The sequence below is a fragment of the Papio anubis genome, chromosome 15, assembly GCF_008728515.1.
Source record: "Papio anubis isolate 15944 chromosome 15, Panubis1.0, whole genome shotgun sequence".
Lineage (NCBI taxonomy): Eukaryota > Metazoa > Chordata > Mammalia > Primates > Cercopithecidae > Papio > Papio anubis.
This window is the reverse complement of record NC_044990.1, coordinates 31,826,327-31,845,653: the sequence shown is the minus strand read 5'-3', so window position 1 is coordinate 31,845,653 and position 19,327 is coordinate 31,826,327. Positions and strand designations below refer to the sequence as shown.

At 40.8% G+C, this 19,327-nt stretch overlaps 1 pseudogene; it reads right to left on the bottom strand.

The window, feature by feature from the left end:
- The window catches only part of LOC103879268, a 346,426-nt pseudogene that overhangs the window by 228,697 nt on the left and 98,402 nt on the right, over positions 1–19,327 (bottom strand).

Below are 19,327 nucleotides of genomic sequence, written 5' to 3'. Positions count from 1 at the left end.
AGCAGGGTACATGTCCAAGGAAAATATTAACGCAAATACCAAAACAAAGCAACACAATGTTGAACTGCCAGCACACTTTAGGGTCCGTATTCTTGATATGCAAAACACTGAAAAAGTCTCAGTAAACGTGGAGAGTAAGTTTTCATATTTTTGGAATGTGATAAATGGAGTTACACATTGGATCTCCAGTGCACCAGTTCTTGTTCACTAGACACTTCCAAGGTATCAAGAAATAAAAAGAAGAAGATTCCAGAATGTATCAAGCTTACGCATTAGGCAAGGATATAAATTGAAGGCCACAGTGGGAGTTGAGTTTTGACAAAATGTCAAATCAATGAAGAACAGGTTCAGAATAATGAAATCACAGAACTACTAGGTCAAGACCAGCTCTGAACTGAGGAGTTCAAGTGTGACAGGTCTAAGAAAAAGCCTGCTGGACTAGGAGTTGTTGTCCCCAGCCAGTTGGATTTGACTTTGAAATGCTTCCTTTTTGATGGCCATACCCTTTGTGTATTTATTGCAGTAGTACTTATGAGCTCTCCTAGACTCAAAAGATTGTAAATTTTAAGAATGAAGTCACTGAACGGCAATACCACTCCACAGTGGCACTATTCTCAGAGTCAGTGCCCTTTGGAACTTCTGGTGTTTCTAAAAACTAATGCCACTGTCTAGAGGACAAGTGGAAACTATGTTACACCAAATTCAGCTCCAATGGGTCTGGGTTCCCAATCCTCCAACTAGATCATTCAGGTGAAAATCAACATGATAGATTATGGAGAAATTAGTTGCTTGTGTCATTGATGCTTAATGTTAGTATCCTACTACCACTCCCTCTGAACTCTGCTATAACTCTCCAGAAACTTCCCCTTAGGAAACAGCTCCTTAACCAGAAATTGTATAACTTCTACTAGATGCCCATCTTGCTGTTTTTGTAAATATTTTGAGAATTCTACATTTCCTCTTAAGATCTTGTTCCCTTTCCATTCTATGCAGCCAACTAGCATTCAGCTTGTCCTCCCTTTGGCCTGAGCCATAAATCCTTATCTACTCTGTCGCTTCTAGTCTCCCCTTCAGCCTTTTAGTGAGATGAAAAGAGCACTAGTGTATTTAGTCAACCTGCATGAAATCCTGCCTCAAACATCGCTAGATATTTAACTTGAAGGAAAGTCACTTAACCTCTCTGAGCCTTTTTCCTCGTTATTTAAATGAACGTGTAAAACTGATCCAGTGTGCCCCTGTTCAAATGTGTTCAATAGTTCACAACTGCCACAGCAGTAATCTCAGCTCTTTTCCACTTACATTTGACATATTCTCAAGGGCACACCTAGCTTTTATAGTCACTCAAAGGAGGTTACAGCTAGGGTATTGGAGATGTGTAATCGCTACTCTCCAACTGCCATTTGTTACAACATCTCCTATGATAAAAATCTCTTATAGAGTATAAAGGCTAAGTTCCTTTGCTTGGCAACCAAGGTTCTCCATAATCTGGCTGCCTCTGCCTGCCTCTGCCTGTCTGTGTGTAGTCCCATCTAGCTCAAAACATCTCCCCTCCAAGTGCCCCCGCCCAACACACACACACACAGACACACACACAGACACACACACACACACACACTTTAATACCCAGCAATACTGAACAACCGTGCCTTGAACAGCCATGCTGTCTTTTGTCTCCAGACCTTGGTATAGTTTCCTCCTCCTGAGGTGTTCTATTTTCTTTTCTTGTTTTCCTTTTTTTATTGGTATAAACTTATAACTGTCCTTGAAGTCTCAATTCAAATTCTATTCTAATCAAAAAAAAATTTCCCGACACCACCCACTCAAGCAAACTATGATTCTTCTACATCTATCCTCTTTCTATAATTTAAACCCTCTCTTACAGCAGTTATCACTGGTGCTTGTTTGCAAGGTTGGCAGCCCCCTAGATGTTAAACTTTTCAAGGGACTGTGTTGTTTGATCTCATTTCCAGATGTGCACAGTACCCAGCACATTGTAGTTGCTCAATAAATATTAGAAAGATAAATGAATGTTACCAATCCTTCTATAAAACCTCACCAGAAACTTCAAAAAGAATAAACTATTGTTCAATTTTGAGGCTACATAAATATGGCACTGGTCTCATACATCCTCCTGGCACTGTGTTCATAATGAGAGCTGAATAACAATTTGCTCAGATCATCCCAAGCCAAATGTAACTTCATCCAGGAACTTATCAAAATTGACCACATATATGAAGTCAACTGCCTGATAGAGTCATACAGGATCAAACTGTGAAACCGTCACACTCACTGGAGCCACTGACTCTACAGAGTAGGGAATGGAGGTAAAAATATGACAGCAATTCGGTGCTTCTGAGGATCCATGAACATTACACAGGGAAAAACTGTGCTGTTTAATGTCTGGTTACAATCCTAATTTTAACCAGATATTTCACTAAGTTGAGACAGCACATACCATAAATCCATCTCCATAGGTGGAAAAAAAATTCAATGCATATATATCATGGATAGATAAATGATGATATGACTTCCTTAATGGAAGCAAGTGTGTGTGTGTGTGTGTGTGTGTGTGTGTGTGTGTGTGTGTGTGTGTATAAACTATGCAACTAAATGCTTCTAGATAGTCTAATCTGGCCAACAAGACACTCAGAATCAAACCTGTGTGTGACAAGCAGGGTAGTAGAAGAAATAAGGCAATCCTCCTCCTAATTTAAGCTCACCTTTTTATTACCATAAACCAGTGAGAGTATGCAATTCAGCTAGAAACACTGAGATAACAATAGCCTCACAAAGTGCTCCCAAATCTCCAGACATGCTAAGCAAAGAAAAGCAATTTTTATTTTTTGCTGATAAATGGTTAATCAAACCTAACAGATGAGGCAATATATTTTAAGAACATTTTGTTGTTCAGATCATGGGGTCAGTAATTTTCTTTGGTTGAAACACATTACGGTGTAACTGAGTATGTGTTGTGGGGGGTGGTGAACTAGTGAGGGAGGATGACATAGTTTTCCTGCAATAGGTAGTGTATTATGTTCTATCTAGAAAATATTTTATAATTCTTATATTTCAAAATGTTATAAGAGGAGAAAGGCATCAGAATTGATAGGTTTCCTGTGATTTTGCAGAAAGAGAATAAAATAGCAATGCAACATTATGTCTCTCAAAAAGAACACAAAAAAATAAAAACTAAGGTAATAAAAGAGTAGATGTTGAATTTTAATACAGCTTTCAAAATTCAACACATCTTATATATGGTAGGAAGCCAACTTTGGCAAAAATAAATGATCACTAAAAATAATGATCAGGTCATCAAATTACTGTCATGTAATTTATACAATTTAATTCCATAAAAGAGATGATCCTAGGCTATAACATTAGAAAGACACTGCTTTTCATGGCCAGCTATCCCGAGGTCACAGCCAAGAGCTTCCAGCTTTCGAAGCTGTGTATCATGTGCTTACAGATTTGCTTTATGTTTTTGCACAGGCTTTTTTGTGCATATATATATATGCATACACACACACACACACACACACACACACACATATATATATATAACTTCATTAGTTTTAGGGGTACAAGTGATTTTGATTACACGGATATATAGTGTGAAGTCTGAGACTCTGGTACACCAGTCCTGAGTAGTGTACGTTGTACCCAGTATGTAGTTTTTTATGCCTCACCCCCTTCCCACCCTCCCCTTTCTGAGTCTCCAATGTCTGTTATATCACTCTGTATGCCATTGTATGCCCGGAGGTTATCTCACTTATAAATGAGAACATATGGTATTTGATTTTTCATTTCTAAGTTATTTAACTTAGAATAATGGCCTCTAGCTCCATCCAAGTTGCTGCAAAAGATATTATTTCACTCTTTTCATGGCTGAGTAGTATTCCATGGTGGGTATGTACCACATTTTCTTCATCCACTCATCAGTTAATGGGTACTTAGATTGGTTCCATATCTTTGCAATTGTACATTGCTTTTTTTATGCCTGAGAATAGACACTTTTAGAACCACACTGACTATAACTCTTAATGGAAAAACTCAGCATGTGTTTCTACAACATTGCTATGGGATAATGAAAGCCCTTCCCATTTGCAGAGCACTTTCGGCTTTCAGACTACTCTCATACACACTGTTCACTGTCCTTTCAAATTTCCAACAAACCTGGGATGCATACAGGAAAGCACTATCTCATTTTACAGATGAAGACACTGAGGCTGAAGTCAACTAGCTTTGGAGAATCTCTAACTAGATTTCCCACAGTGTTTCAACTCCAGCCCAGGACTCCTGCCACCCTCACGGCTGCCGAGAAAGGGAGCTTTGCAGATGTTCCATCATGGATTTGAGTTGCAGCTCCATCAGTTCCCTCACTGGACTACTGTGAGGATGTTGCCAAGTCTTCTATCTCTTGGCCTTATAGAAAGCTGATCTCAGGCTCAGCTCACACTCCCCTTAGTTTCTCATTCAGCTACATCCCCTGGAGGTGCTAGAGGTTACTGCAACTAAATAGAGCAGAAATACTAGGAAGATAATCTCCAAGACATAAGACTTCTAGAGCAAACAACTGCCCCCAGGTTATCCAGTCATCCCAGGACTGAGGGATTTCCTAGTACATGAGACTTTCAGGGCTAAATCAAGAGTGAGAGCTTTCCTTGGAAGTAGGATTTAAGGAACAGTCCCAGGAAAATCAGGACAGTTGGTCACCGTAGTTTTCAAAATTTTAGTTTAGTGTCTTTAGAAACAAGGACTTGACTCACCAAAGGTGTTTGGAATGCTCTTCCCTTCTATTTCCAATTCACCCATCAGTAAAATTTAGCAAGGACTCATATAAGATGAGCCCACTTATGAAAGACCCAGTTTAGGGAAAAATTGAAACTGAACTCACCCTTTATCTTACTTTCAGTCATTTGTTTAACATAATTGCTAAATGTTTTGTGCTTCATGATAAGCTAAGTATTAGAGAATACATTGTTAAACCATCAAGACTTAGAACTTGCCATCAAACAACTAGAGAGATAGATGACAAGCAATGAAGCATCTATACTTTAGTATGGAAAAGACAAAGGATGCTATGAGAGGACAAAGAAATAGGCTGGGCACAGTGGCTCACACCTGTAATCCCAGCAATTTGGGATGCCAAGGCAGACGGATCACCTGAGGTCAGGAGTTCGAGACCAGCCTGGCCAATATGGCGAAACCCCATCTCTACTGAAAATAAAAAAAAAATTAGCCAGATGCAGTAGCACATGCCTGGAGTTCCAGCCACTTGAGAGGCTGAGGCAGGAGAATTGCTTGAACCCAGGCAGCAGAGGTTGTAGTGAGCTGAGATGGAGCCACTATACTGCAGCTTGGGTGACAGAGCAAGACTCCATCTCAATTAAAAAAAGAAATGACACGAATTACACTTTGTTTTGGAAGGAAGAGAAAGGGAGTGGACATTCAAGAAAGGAATTTTTAATGCAGAGATGTTTTAGCTCATGGAACTTAGTTGAGTATACAGAGGAAAAGGCATGGGGCTTGGGCTTGGCTGGAACAGTATACTCCCAGCAAAGAACAAGAGGTACAAAACCTAGGAGGCAAGACAGAACATGGTGCATTCAGAGTCTTAGGGCAGGGAATTCAATAGAGGAGCATCAGGAGATGGTTCTAGAGAGGCAAACATGATGGACTTTGTATACCATGCTAAGGAGTTAAGACTATTCTGTGTGCAACTAGGAGCCACTGATGGGTCTTAAGCAAGGCACACTCTGGTTTCAATTTGAAGAATAGATTTGAGAGAAAAAGGAGTAAGTCTGGAATGTAGCAACACAGGAGCAAGTGCTAAAAACTACATGAGGAACCATGGTGGCTTGTACTAAGGTAGTAGGAATAAGGATAGAGAAAAATGTACAGATTTTTTTTTTAACTGTAAAGGTAGTAGAATAAGTAAAACATAAAAATGGATTGAATATAGTTTGTAAGGTAAAGGAAAGACTCTAGGATGTCTAAATATGTTGATAGAGATAGAGATAGATACCTCATATCTGTGTGTATATATAATGAATTTATGTTTCTCATTTTCAAAGCAATTGTGTCCCAGATACACAAACTTTAAATTTTGCCTGAGTAATAAATAGAAGAGCTTGGGATTCTGTAGCTGTCTCCTGCTATTACCTCTTTAAAATATTCAGGAAATACGTGGTTATATTCATGAGGACTTCTGGAGGAGATTCTCTACAGACCTCTTGCAGAGTTGGTTATATATTTCCATCTCAGCCCATCTCTCTCTTCCAGTGGGTTATTTATAGAAAAAGACTGTTTCTTATTTATTACAGAATCATACACAGTAGGTACTCAATAAGATACATAAATGGATGGATGGATGGATGGATGGAAGGATGGATGGAATGAAAGGAGTAAATGGATACTAACCTGACCTCAAATGATTGAGGAAGAATGGCCATCAATTCATGGAAATTAATGAGGAAATAGTGCTTTATGGTGAAAAGGGATTTATGGAGAAGGTACTGGATTAAATGGTCTATTGGTTCAATTTTGTTTTGTGGAGTTTGACCCTTATCAGTTGATTCTCATTGCTTAGTATTTATTGAGCCAGATTTTCTCTGTACTTAAGTTACTCCCTGGGAGAAGGTTAGGCACTTCTGGAAGCTGCATTAACTCTTTCAAGCCACCAGGGTGCTATTCAATGAATTACTTTTCAGTAATTAAAGATGCTGCAACACAAAAACACAATGTGCTGGGAAATTGAGAGCTAATCTCTCTCCTGCCTTCCCCAGCTGCCTATTTCTGATTACTGAAAAGATAGGGTGCAAATATGTGGGGATTACACAATGACAGTCATTCCTGGTTTCACATAGGAACCTACAGTAGTCTCCTCCTAAAGCCCATGAATTTTTCACATTAGAGAACAAAGATTAGCAGGATCAAGTGACTAAAGCACTTAACAGCTTTAATCCTTATTCCTGCACAGATTCACTCTGTGGTTTTCTACTTATCTCCTTCAAACTCTTTACCTTCTTTGCTCCTCTCCATGCCTCTGCAAGATGATAAGAGCAGTTGTGAACCCAGGACAACCAATATCTCTAATCTTTTTTCTTCTAATATTAAAAAAATATACAGCTAGGTTTGAATGACTGCCTCTCTTTGCTGGTGCCCATATACATGCCTGAAATCAGTTCATTAAACAGGCATAGTCTGCCCTGCCCCCACCTCGCTTCTTTAAAGCCAGTGATAGTCACCTTCCATTTTCAAATATCTTGTGCTGCTAGTTTGCATCTTTAATTACCCAGAGCACTGGTCTTGTTTTATATGACTTACAACAAGCAGTTTTGTCCTCAGTTCATTTAAGCAAAATCATCCCTGGTTTGAGCCAAGACATATTCAATATACAATTACCTGGTGGGTCAGGGCGCTGCCGTTTTGTCATTTTTACTGGCATTTTCTCCATTATTGCTAAGTACTGAGCAGTATAAGCTGTCAGCCACATGGCTGGCCCGAAGCTTAATTTTCCTAAATTGCACAATTCTTCAGAAACAGCTTACCCCCCAAGCACAGTCCCCTTGACAAGGGGCAAATAGGGTTAAATTTCAAACTGAGTTATACAGAGCTTGCCAAGAGCAATGGTAGAAGGAAGCAATTAAGCAGAATTTGGGTTTGCAGGGTGAATTAGACTTTTAGAGACAATGCGGAATTCTGTGTCAAAGTGGTGGCTCAAAAGCCTTTGAGTAGCCAGAAGTTTTAGATTATGTAGTGCTGGAGTAAAAGGAAGCAGGCAAGGTGAGGAAAAGAAATGCTTACTCAACACCCATTATGTCAAAGACGGTATGTTAGACATTTTTATATGCATTATTTCATTAATTCTGATAACCTTTAAGATAGATATTTTTATTCCCATTTTACAGATGAGAAAACAGAGGTAGAAAGTTTAGTGGATTGACCAAGGACTGCACAATTAGTAAGTGAGGCAATCTTATTCAAACCTAGCTCTTCTGAATCCATGCACAATGTTCTTTGCACTGAACCACCTTGGAGATGGTTTAAAAGAAGTTTTCTTGGAGCAAAGGACTAATAATCTAGCATTATAGGCTCCCTGTTTAAAAGTCCTGGAATGTAACCGAGGAATACAAAATTAACCGAGTCCTGATGTAACCGAGGAATACAAAATGCCCAGAGTTAATCTTTCCTTACCTTCACCCCATTATCCTCAGTGCCACTCATCTGCTTTCTGCCTTGCCTCCAGGTGATCTGACAGAAGCATGTCCTAGGAGAGAAGAATCTCCTATTCCTATTCTGGGTAATATCTTAACCCCCTGCACTTACTTCTCATGAGGAGAAGCCCTTTGAAGTCCAATAATCTACACAGTCCCTTGCACCTGGAGAATTTGAGAAAACACAAATCAGCTTAGCCACTAGTATTGCATTAGCCTCAAAGACAAACTGTCTGTTCCAGCTTTTAATGAAGAGCAAAACAAGATTACTATTTCCTAAATCAGAGTGTCTCTGTGAGCAAGTGTACACCTCAGAGCACATTGAAATGCAAATGTTAATTATTTGGAGATAACCTGACAATTTCCCCAAGTCTTTGCTCTCTGGCCTGCCACCCCACTCTCTCTCTCTCTCTGTCTCTCTCTCTTACTCTAAAGGATTGAGAATTTGTTTTAAGCAACATTTATTACTCTGGCATTATCAGGTATTTCTGTTTTTGTTGTGTGAAGATAGAAGTTTAGACTATGAACTCATAGCCACTAGTGGTCTACTTGAATGTAAAAACTGGGACAAGCCTAGAGATTGGACTGTTCTGACAAAATATGTGCAGTAGCTGCATTTCTACTCAGGTAGCATGTCTCACCTGGTCTCTTGGTGAAGCAGAGTTCAGCCCATGCAGTTATGGACCATGGCATGTGGCCACGAGTCTTCTGACAGCATTTTGTCCCACTGCTCATTCTCCCTGACCATCTGCTTGCCACACCTTTACACAACCTGACAAGTTTACACATCCACGAGCTTTGGGTCAACCCACATTGCCAAACAGCATGGTGAAGAATGAACTTCACCCAATCAGAGGTCTGGCCTTTTTCCTGGCTCCTTAGAGGTAACCTCTAAACCCTTGGAATTGCCCAACTGATAGTGGCGCCTTTGGTATTCATCATGGTCCCTCAGACCATACATGACCATCTGTGCTAACAAAGTGACTCATAGTGGGGACCTGACAGTTTATGCTAAAGAATGACATGGGGTGGAGCCAGCCACATGGATAGGCTTAGGATGGGGTCATGCCACAAACGGCAAACATGTGATTAAAGAATTGGAACTGGGCCCGGCGCAGTGGCTCACGCCTGTAATCCTAGCACTTTGGGAGGCCGAGGCGGGTGGATCTCGAGGTCAGGAGATCGAGACCATCCTGGCGAACACGGTGAAACTGTCTCCACTAAAAATACAAAAAAATTAGCCAGGTGTGGTGGCGGGCGTCTGTAGTCCCAGCTTCTAGGGAGGCTGAAGCAGGAGAATGGCATGAACCCGGGAGGCAGCGGAGCTTGCAGTGAGCGGAGATTGCACCACTGCACTCCAGCCTGGGCGACAGAGCGAGACTCCATCTCAAAAAAAAAAAAAAAAAATTGGAACTTTAGGTCACATGAAATCAGCCTGACCTCTGGAGAGGAAAGGGCTGGAGACTGAGTTCAACCATGTGGGGAATAACTCAATCAATTATGCCCATCAAATGAAACTTTAATAAAAACTCCACAAACTAAAGCTAGGATATGCTTTCTAAGTTGGCAATGTTCTACACATTGCCACACATTGATGCCACGAAGGTGCTGTGTCCCTGAGAAGATGAAAGCTTGGTGTTTGGGACCTTCCCAGTCCCAGATTCTACCCTATGTGTCTCTCTCGTTGGCTGGTTCCAATTTGCACTGTTTGCTATCATAAAACCGTAATTGTAAGTATAGCACTTTCCTGAGTTCTATGAGTTGCTCCAGCAAATTATCAAACCTGAGGGATTCCGCAGGGATCTCCAAGTTTGTAGCCAACTGGTCTAAAGTGAAAGTAGTGCTGGTGACCTCCACACTCGGGATGGGTGTCAGCAGTCTTTGACAGGCTTGACACTGTGGAGGACATTGTCCTTAACCTAGATTTTGGCTGATTCTCGGTGCAAACCTACTTTCTGAAAGCAGTTGTTTAAATCTAGTTCCACCTTGCTTTTTCTACTGGCCCTGAATCAAATCTTGTATCTTCCTCATTTTCTAACTCAGTCTCATTGTAACACTCCATTTAGTGTCCTGAGATGTGTCTTTCACAGGCTCACCCAAAATGTCAAAGGTTAAAATCCTTAATTTATGATCACTACTCACTCTGTCAAAAGAAAATTGTTTAAATGATTCAAATAGAGATTAATGACCTCATCCAGCCAATGCACATCAGCAAACCTCTGAAGACCAGGGACCTCTGAGTAGAAGAGAAGCAGGATTAGAGTTTTATAGTGTGAGAAGATGAAAGAAGTATGTGTCCCTGTGGTCCAGCTCAGGTAGCAGTTTCATCTTTTTATATATATATTCTTCTTTGTTTGTTTGTTTGTTTTTAAGACGGAGGCTCGCTCTGTCGCCAGGCCGGAGTGCAGTGGCACTATCTCAGCTCGCTGCAACCTCCGCCTCCCGGGTTCAAGTGATTCTCCTGCCTCAGCCTCCAGAGTGACTGGGACTACGGGCACATGCCACCAGACCTGGCTAACTTTTTGTATTTTTAGTAGAGACGGGTTTCACTGTGTTAGCCAGGATGGTCTCAATCTCCTGACCTCGTGATCTGCCCACCTCGGCCTCCCGAAGCGCTGGGATTACAGGCGTGAGCCACTGCGCCCGGCCCAGTTTCATCTTTAACTGCTGTGAAATTTGAATTTAAAATGTTGTTCGGGCATTGGTGCAATCTCACCCCCAAAACTGTCAGAACAGTACTCTCAAGAGATGTTTTTACAAGCCTTGCCCTTTGCAGCTTAGTTAGGATTTGGGGATGGGGTGGTAGCATAAAGGGGAAAGGGAGAAAAAGAGAAAAGAAGCAAGGGTCAAAGGCAAGAGAATTGGGGGTCTCTCATGTCTGTTTCAGTCTTTCTAACTTCCTATGCATGGGTCCCCACCATCTAAGTGTTTGGAGGCTTAGTGTCCCCCGCTCTGCTCAGTGTTCTTTACCACTCCTGCCTCTTCCAGTCAGGCATCTACTCATTCCCCCTGCACACTGGTATTACTGTTGCAGGACCAGAACTTCCTACTGTGAGACCACACTTCTTGTAGATATATGTGGAACATAAAGAGATGCCTAGCTTTTCTTCTAGGATCTCCGATGTGACACGCAGTATCTCATTGGCATTTTACTTGGTGCCTTAGAAATGAGTCTTGTTGACTGCTAGGCTTTCTGAGCCGGTGATTCTGTCTTTCTGTACTTTCTGGAAAAATAGGCCTATTGCAGTGCCAAGAATACTACTCACTCGCTCACTTACTCACTGTAACACTGCTCCTCCTGTAATCGCCAGTCCTCTGAACGCTGCTTCTTCCTGCCTCTTCCTGCCCCATGACAATCAGGGAGGGGATGTTTACTGAGCTGTTGGAAGCTTGGAGCACTGAGGACCCTTGATACGCCTAAATACTTGTGCTACTTGCTTTCCATTGTTTATTTTGTGGGAAATAGTCAATTCTCTGCACAGAATGTGAGATTATCCTTCCACATAAGAAAATGGGAGAACTGGGAAATTTTTTTTAACATCTTTGTAAAACAAGAGAGAAAAAGCTTAAAAGAAAGTCTTGCTATTTTAAAATGCCACATGGAATCTCTGATGCCTCTACTGTCTCTTTCTAAGACTAAGAGAAGGAAAAAGTCTCTGGAGTGGAAGTCAAAAGACCCAAAGTCCAGGTCCAGCCCTCCCCTCACTAGCTATGTGACCTCAAGAAGCTCGCATGACCTCTACAGGCCTCAGCTTCCTCATCTATGAAACGTACAGATGACCTTAGAGGTCCCTTTTAGCTCCAAGTTTCCATGGTAAAGAATACACATAAGAATACACGCTCTCCCAGGGAGGAGAAGAGAAGACAGGGAGTCAAACATGAGAGAGGCAATGGAAAGGAGGCCCTTCATGTGTGGCTGGAGCCAAGAAAGAATCAGATCCCCCCTTTCTTCATAAGGGACTGCCTTGCCTGTAGTGACCCTGGACACCTTGGCTCTGAGAAATATATTAAACATCTGAGAACCGCTATTATTCCAAGTGATTAAATGAGCCACTGAGACTAAAGTGGACATTAAATTGAAACCATCCTGACTGATTAGACTGTCCTTGATTGTGTGCTGTTAAACAACCACCTGAGTGGGCATGCTGGGCCCACAGAAAGAAGAGGATTTTTACTTAACAATGAAATAAACCATTATAAACCTAAAGAGGTCATTTTAATAGTGGGAGTGGGAGGGAAGGTAATTTGAGATGATTCTATGAAAATTAGTTATCCTACTTCATTTGCATTTTTTTTTTTTTTTTTTTTGAGACAGAGTCTTGCTCTGCCTCAGCCTCCCAAAGAGCTGGGATTACAGGCGTGAGCCACTGTGCCCACCCCTTCATTTACATTTTAAAGCACAGTAGGCAGGTATTAAATAGACAGGAAACATGTCTTTGTTATGCCAGTTGCAAATATTATTGAAGCGTAAAAAATGAGGTGATATAGTTTGGATGTTTGTCCCCTCTAAAGCTCATGTTGAACTGTAATCCCCTGCATTGGAGGTGAAAGGACACAAAGACACAAAAATGCGTACCCGCTCCCCCGCCACAGCCTATTGCTAAACCCTTTGTTCTGCTCTCTAACCTCTGCACGTACCAGAGATTTCGTAAGTTCTGTAAGTACCTGTTTTTCTTTCTGAGGCCAGGTCACAAGACGTGTTTAAGTAAGATACACTCATGCTGTCATAAACCGGTTGTGCAACCTGACGCAATATAATTAACTGCCTTTGTGTAAAACTGCTCTCCCGCCTCAAGGGTTGAACCGAAATATCAGAAATGGCGGGAACCAATCATAGTTGGCCAAATCGCCCTGTTCAAATGTCAACCAATCCAAGACTTACATTGTGCAAAAACCCCCTGTAGTTGTTTACTACTGACTATAAAAATGGCTCCTAACGCCTCCCAGGAGCTCTCCTGCCCATCTCATTTCACGAGCGAGTGAGAGTTCCAGGTTCAAACCTGTAATAAAGGTCCTTGCTGCTTAGCTTTGACTCTGGACTCTGGTGGTCTTCTTCGGGGAATAAACGGTCTGGGCACAACAGAGGTAGGGCCTGGTGGGAGCTGTTGGGGTCATGGGAACAGATCCCTCATGAATGCTGATATGGTTTGGCTGTGTCCCCACCCAAATCTCATCTTGTATTGTAGTTCTCATAATCCCCACATGTGGTGAGAGGGACCTGGTGGGAGATAACTGAATCATGGGGGCAGTTACCCCCATGCTGTTTTCGTGATAGTGAGTTCTCACTAGATCTGATGGTTTCATGGGGGGCTTCCCCCCACCCCCTTCACTTATACTTCTCCTTGCTGCCACCATGTGAAGAAGGACATGTTTCCTTTCCCCTTCTGCCATGATTGTAAGTTTTCTGAGGCCTCCCCAGCCATGCTGAACTGTGAGTCAGTTAAACCTCTTTCCTTTATAAATTACCCAGCCTTAGATATGTCTTTATTAGGAGCATGAGAACAGACTAATACAAATGCCTGGCCACCATCCTCACCATAATATGTGAGTTCTTGCTCTGAGTTCACACGAGATGGGGTTGGTTAAAAGAATATGCACCTCCCCACCACCCCTTGCTCCCTGTCTCGCCATGTAACCACTTGTTCCCCTCTTTGCCTTCCATCATGATTGTAAGCTTTCTGCGCACTGACCAGAAGCAGATGCCAGCACCATCCTTCCTGTACAGCCTGCAGAACTGTGCACCAATTAAATGTCTTTTCTTTATAAATCATCCAGCCTCAGGTATTTATTTATAGCGATGCAAAATAAAGGGACTAATGCACAAGGTTTGGAAGTTTTCTTTGTAATATCTTGATTGTAGTTAAAGTCTATTGTAAGTTTCCTGGTTAGTAAAGCCATTCCAAATTGAATCTATATTTTTGTGCATTCTGAAAGGCAGCAAGAACATAAGATCTTTGAAATATAAAGAATAAAGCAAAATAAGAGCAATTAATACTTTATGCCAAAAATGCAGAAAACTTTAAAGTTTGAAAGGACCATTGAGAACCATCCAACTTCCACTTTCGCAGATGGGACATCAGCAGTGGGAAGCATTAACACTGTGGAAACATGTATCTTTTTTTGTTGTTGTTATGGTTTGCAGCACAGTATTACTTTGCTTTTTTCAGAAATAAATAGGGTTTCCGAATTTCTTTCCACTTGAGCATCATAGAGACTCAGTTCTAAATCTCGTTTTCACATTGGCAAATATTCTGCATTTGACATTTTTTCAGATTTTGCCATATTTTCATCTTCAGCCCCAATATAGGATGGCAGTTAATTAACAAACAAAATCACCTACTATGTGCCAGACACTACGCTAGACCCTGGGAGGGAAACAAAGATGGTAGGATGCCTGCCCTAATCAAGGAGGCAAATATGCAAACAACAGAGCAACATTGAAAGGGCAACAGGTATACACAGATGGAAAAAAGTCTGCTTGAAGGAATTGGATAAGGCTTTCTCTACAGAACTCTGTACTTTCATATACACAGAACACTCCAGATATTCAATTCCTAACCACTGAAGACATATAGCTATGGAAAGTCCTGTTAAAAAAGAGTTGTTGCTTATGTGTGCTGCACAAAGACCTTGTGACCTCTCAGAATGGGTAAACTGAAAAATTAGGAAAAGTACCCATGCTGAGAAGTGATCCCGAAATAGGAGTTCACCAGGGCACATGATGCATTATAGAAAGCTGAGTATAACACATTACATACCTACCAATCTTTCTGCCAATTAATATCTCACACAAAAGCAAAACACACTAAGAATTTTCATTTTGAAAACACACTTCTCCCTACCTCCCAGTGGCACAGCTTGCCAGGCATCAAAGGTCCTGTCTGCCTCCTCTGGCTGTCCTGCCAGTAACAGAAGCACAACAGACCTAAAAGGAAGAAAACAAAAGGTGAGAATAAAACATGATGTTTCTGTCGGCCAGACAGAGCAGCTTTCCCTAGAATCCACACGACTGCTGAGGCATACTGGAGAACATTAAAAATCAGGTTGACACTTGCTATTTAGAATTGCAATAAGAAAGTCCATTATACTAGTAGTTAACATTCTGAATAATACTTAAAAATAGTAATATATATATAATTTATCTCCTAATATAGCACTATTATTTCTGGAAAGCTTGCAGCAAGACTGAAATGGCCTTATTCCAACCACAAAATCAATTCTTTTGTACAAATTTGATACAGGCAGCCTGTGTACCATTTGAAAAGGCTCACTGACCTGTGAAGTCTGGCATTTACACCATAAAATTTAGATCCTACTTGATGAAGTTATTGAACACTGTACTTACCTCATCTAAGGTCTGAAAGCAATCATACATACTTTCACTTTTTCTCTTTAGGAGGAAGTTTTGGATAAGCAGCAAGTCAAATTGCTTGTGCTTTGAGTTTGGGTAAAGTCTAGACTGCACTTAATGAAAACTGTAAGTTAATTCTGAGTGTCATGCTGTAGGTTCATTGCCAAGTTGAAATCATGGAGATTATTTTTAAAAGGCTTTATAAGTGAAGAAAAAAGAGACACACTGCAATATTGGAATATGAGTCTATTTTCTTCACTAGATTGCTAATTAAAAGTTTATTTTCATATTCTCTCATCTTAAGGTTCAGGGAAGACCAATGATACACAAAATCTATATGCTGTGTTAAATGGGGACAATAAAGAATAGGAATATCCAGCCGGGCATGGTGGCTCACACCTGTAATCCCAGCACTTTGGGAGGCTGAGGCGGGTGGATCACGAGGTCAGGAGATTGAGACCATGCTGGCTAACACGGGGAAACCCCGTGTCTACTAAAAATACAAAAAAAAAAATTAGCCGGGCGTGGTGGCGGGCGCCTGTAGTCCCAGCTACTCCGGAGGCTGAGGCAGGAGAATGGTGCGAACCCGGGAGGTGGAGCTGGCAGTGAGCCGAGATCGCGCCACTGCACTCCAGCCTGGGCAACAGAGCAAGACTCTGTCTAAACAAGAAAGAAAAAATAAATAAATAAATAAAGAATAGGAATATCCAACCTTCTTAATAACAGGCTTTACAATGATCCACACACAAATGAATTGCCTGATTTTTTCACTGCTAAATCACTGCCTATTAGGACATCGACTTTTAAAAGTACAGAAAAAGCAGTCCAAAACCAGCTTGATCCACTTTATTCACAAAAAGAGCAAGCTTAGCAGCTGTGAACACTCTTGTACATATCTGATAGAACTTTGCACTCATTTTTCTTCGATATTCCTGAGTGAAATTGCTGAGTCATGAAATTATGTTCAGCTTTAGTAGATACCAACAAAGAGTTTTCCCTAATGATTGTACCAGTTTGCACTTATCTGGGGTGTGTGAGAGTTTCAGTTGATCTGCACCCTTGTCAACACTTCGTAATATCAGTCTTTATTCTAGGTATATAGTGATATTGTTGTGGTTTTGATTTGCACTTCCCTCATGAGTAGTGCAATTCTATACCTTTTGGGCATTTGAGGAATATGTGTATGTCTTCTTTGGTGAAACACCGGTTCAACATTTCTGCTTATTTTAAAAATGGAATGTTTTGTCTTTTACTTAAGAATTTGTAATTCTTTATAAATTGTAGATATGAATTCTTGTTCAATATACATATTATGAATATTTTTTCAGACGAAAACAAAAGCAAGTTTAGTTGTAACCATTCAACAGTGTTTAAAGAGGCCATGAAAATATCAGTATTAAACAGACTAAGCCGTGGGTGAAAACTGCTATGCCTAACTCTAATCTCACCACAGGTTCACATCACTGATGCGAGTTTCCAGCACCCAATTTAGACAACTTCACAGAAGATGATCTATGATCACAAACCCAGAGGGGCCCAAATATTGGCTTGATTGTGGCAAATCAGTCAAACTTTCCAGGATTATTCTGATATGCCTTGTATAGTGGGTATGATTTTCTTTAAATATAATCCATTTATTTAGAAATTTGACCAAACTAATACAGCAGACACTTGATAATTGGGATAAATCCTAAGATTTCAACTCAATAGGCAACCATGGATATGTAATTGCACTCAATAAAATCCACGTCATTTCTGAAATTGTGACTTTGTTTTGCAAATCTTCACACTGAGTGATCAATTCTTTCAAGTGTAGGTTGTTTGCTAATAGAAGTCTCAGTCTTGCCTCGTCAACTCACAGATATACCTTGAGTCTAGATACATACATATCTCATAGGAGGTAGGTATGTGGTAAGAACAACAGGAAGAAGATCTCTGTGAGATAGAAATAAGGTTGCCCTCTGAGATCTACCCTATAAAATCAGCGTAGAAGGAGTAATTCTTTATTGTCCTCATTTTAGCACATAAGCATGCAGAGTCACCATAAAGAGGCAGGATCTCTCAGGACAGCAACTCTGGCCCATAAACTACTGGAATCTGTTTGCCAGCTGCATCCATGAACCTGACAGAATGCATCATGTGGTCATAAGCTAGTGCTATAAAGCATAAAGATAGAGGTAACTCCTTCCAACACCGTGATTGCCAGGCAGCTGCTGATAATTTGGCTTCCTATGGAGCTTACCCACAAAGTGAGATAAGCTGATCAAGCCAGTTTGAAAGTGTACTCCACTTGACATTGCATTTATCAGCGTAAATTATAACAGCTGACTATTATGCCTTGCCTACTCCGCACCAGTAACGTTCTAAGCACTTTAAATTCATTTTCTCATTCAGTCCTCACAACAGGACTGAGAGCTAAGTCGCTTAGCCAAGGTCATAATGGAGAAGCCAGGATTTGAACCTAGGGAACTTGCATCGAGAACATGTATTCTTCACTGCTGTGCTCTCGATAATCTGATTTTAATTTTCAGGGTTGCTGGGAGCTTCAAAATCACTTGCTAGCATCCAAATATATGATCATTTGTGAAGCACTAATAAGATACTGTTTTTGACGCCGAAGAGCTACAGCTAAATCCAGGAACATACAGAATTCCCCAAGGAAATGCCACCCTGTGAGTGAAGTGCCACCCATGGCTCCCAAGAAACATCTCCATACATTGCCATCCCTGTGCACCTTGACTTTTAAATTCAACACTTGAAGAAATTAACTATATTTCTGTTTTCTTTGTTGCAGTTTCAATTTGACTGTGTACAGATTATTTTGTCACTTGAATAAGAAAGTGCAGCCTTCTACATCACTGGGAGTCCAAAAGCTGGACTCCAAAAGCTGGACTCCCAGTGATATAGAAAGTCAATGGCCTGGCCTCCTGTTTATGTAAACCAAATCTCCAGGCTCTTCTTGAGCTTTTCCAAATATCATCCAAATTATACACTGTTAAAGACATAGTCATGAACAAGATAGGAATTTACATGATCAGTGGCTCCAACATGCCATGCATGAAAACTGGATTCAGTGTCTTTTTGACATGAATAAACCATCAAAATCTTTGTCTTCCATCACTTTTATTTCTGACTTTTTATCTGGAGTTAAATTAGTTTATCCTCACATGGACACATCGATCAACTCTTGAAGGTATGTGAGTAGGTACTACAACTTTTTAATATCATGAATAAACACACACATTCCTGAATATGCAATGTGGCATCATGTTTGGTGTGTGGTATTTACCCACTGACTTCATTTTGAGTAGTTTTTTAATAAGATATTCCTGTGCATTCAAAAATATAAAGTATACCCAGACTGGAGTACAGTGGCACAATCTCAGTTCACTGCAACCTCCATCTCCTGGGTTCAAGTGATTCTCCTGCCTCAGCCTCCTGAGTAGCTGGGACTACAGGTGGACGCCACCATGCCCAGCTAACTTTTGCATTTTTAGTGGAGATGGGGTTTTGCCATGTTAGTCAGGCTGATGGAACTCCTGACCTCAGGTGATCCACCTGCCTTGGCCTCCCAAAGCACTGGGATTAGAGGCATGAGCCACCATGACCAGCCCAAAGTACTTTATAAACATTGCTTATCATAATTTAACAATTCCCAATATGTATTCTGTAAAACACAAAATACATAGAATACTAATAGAGGTAACCCACAAGAAAAAAAAAATATTTCTGAGGCCTCAGAAGTATTTGGAAACACTGA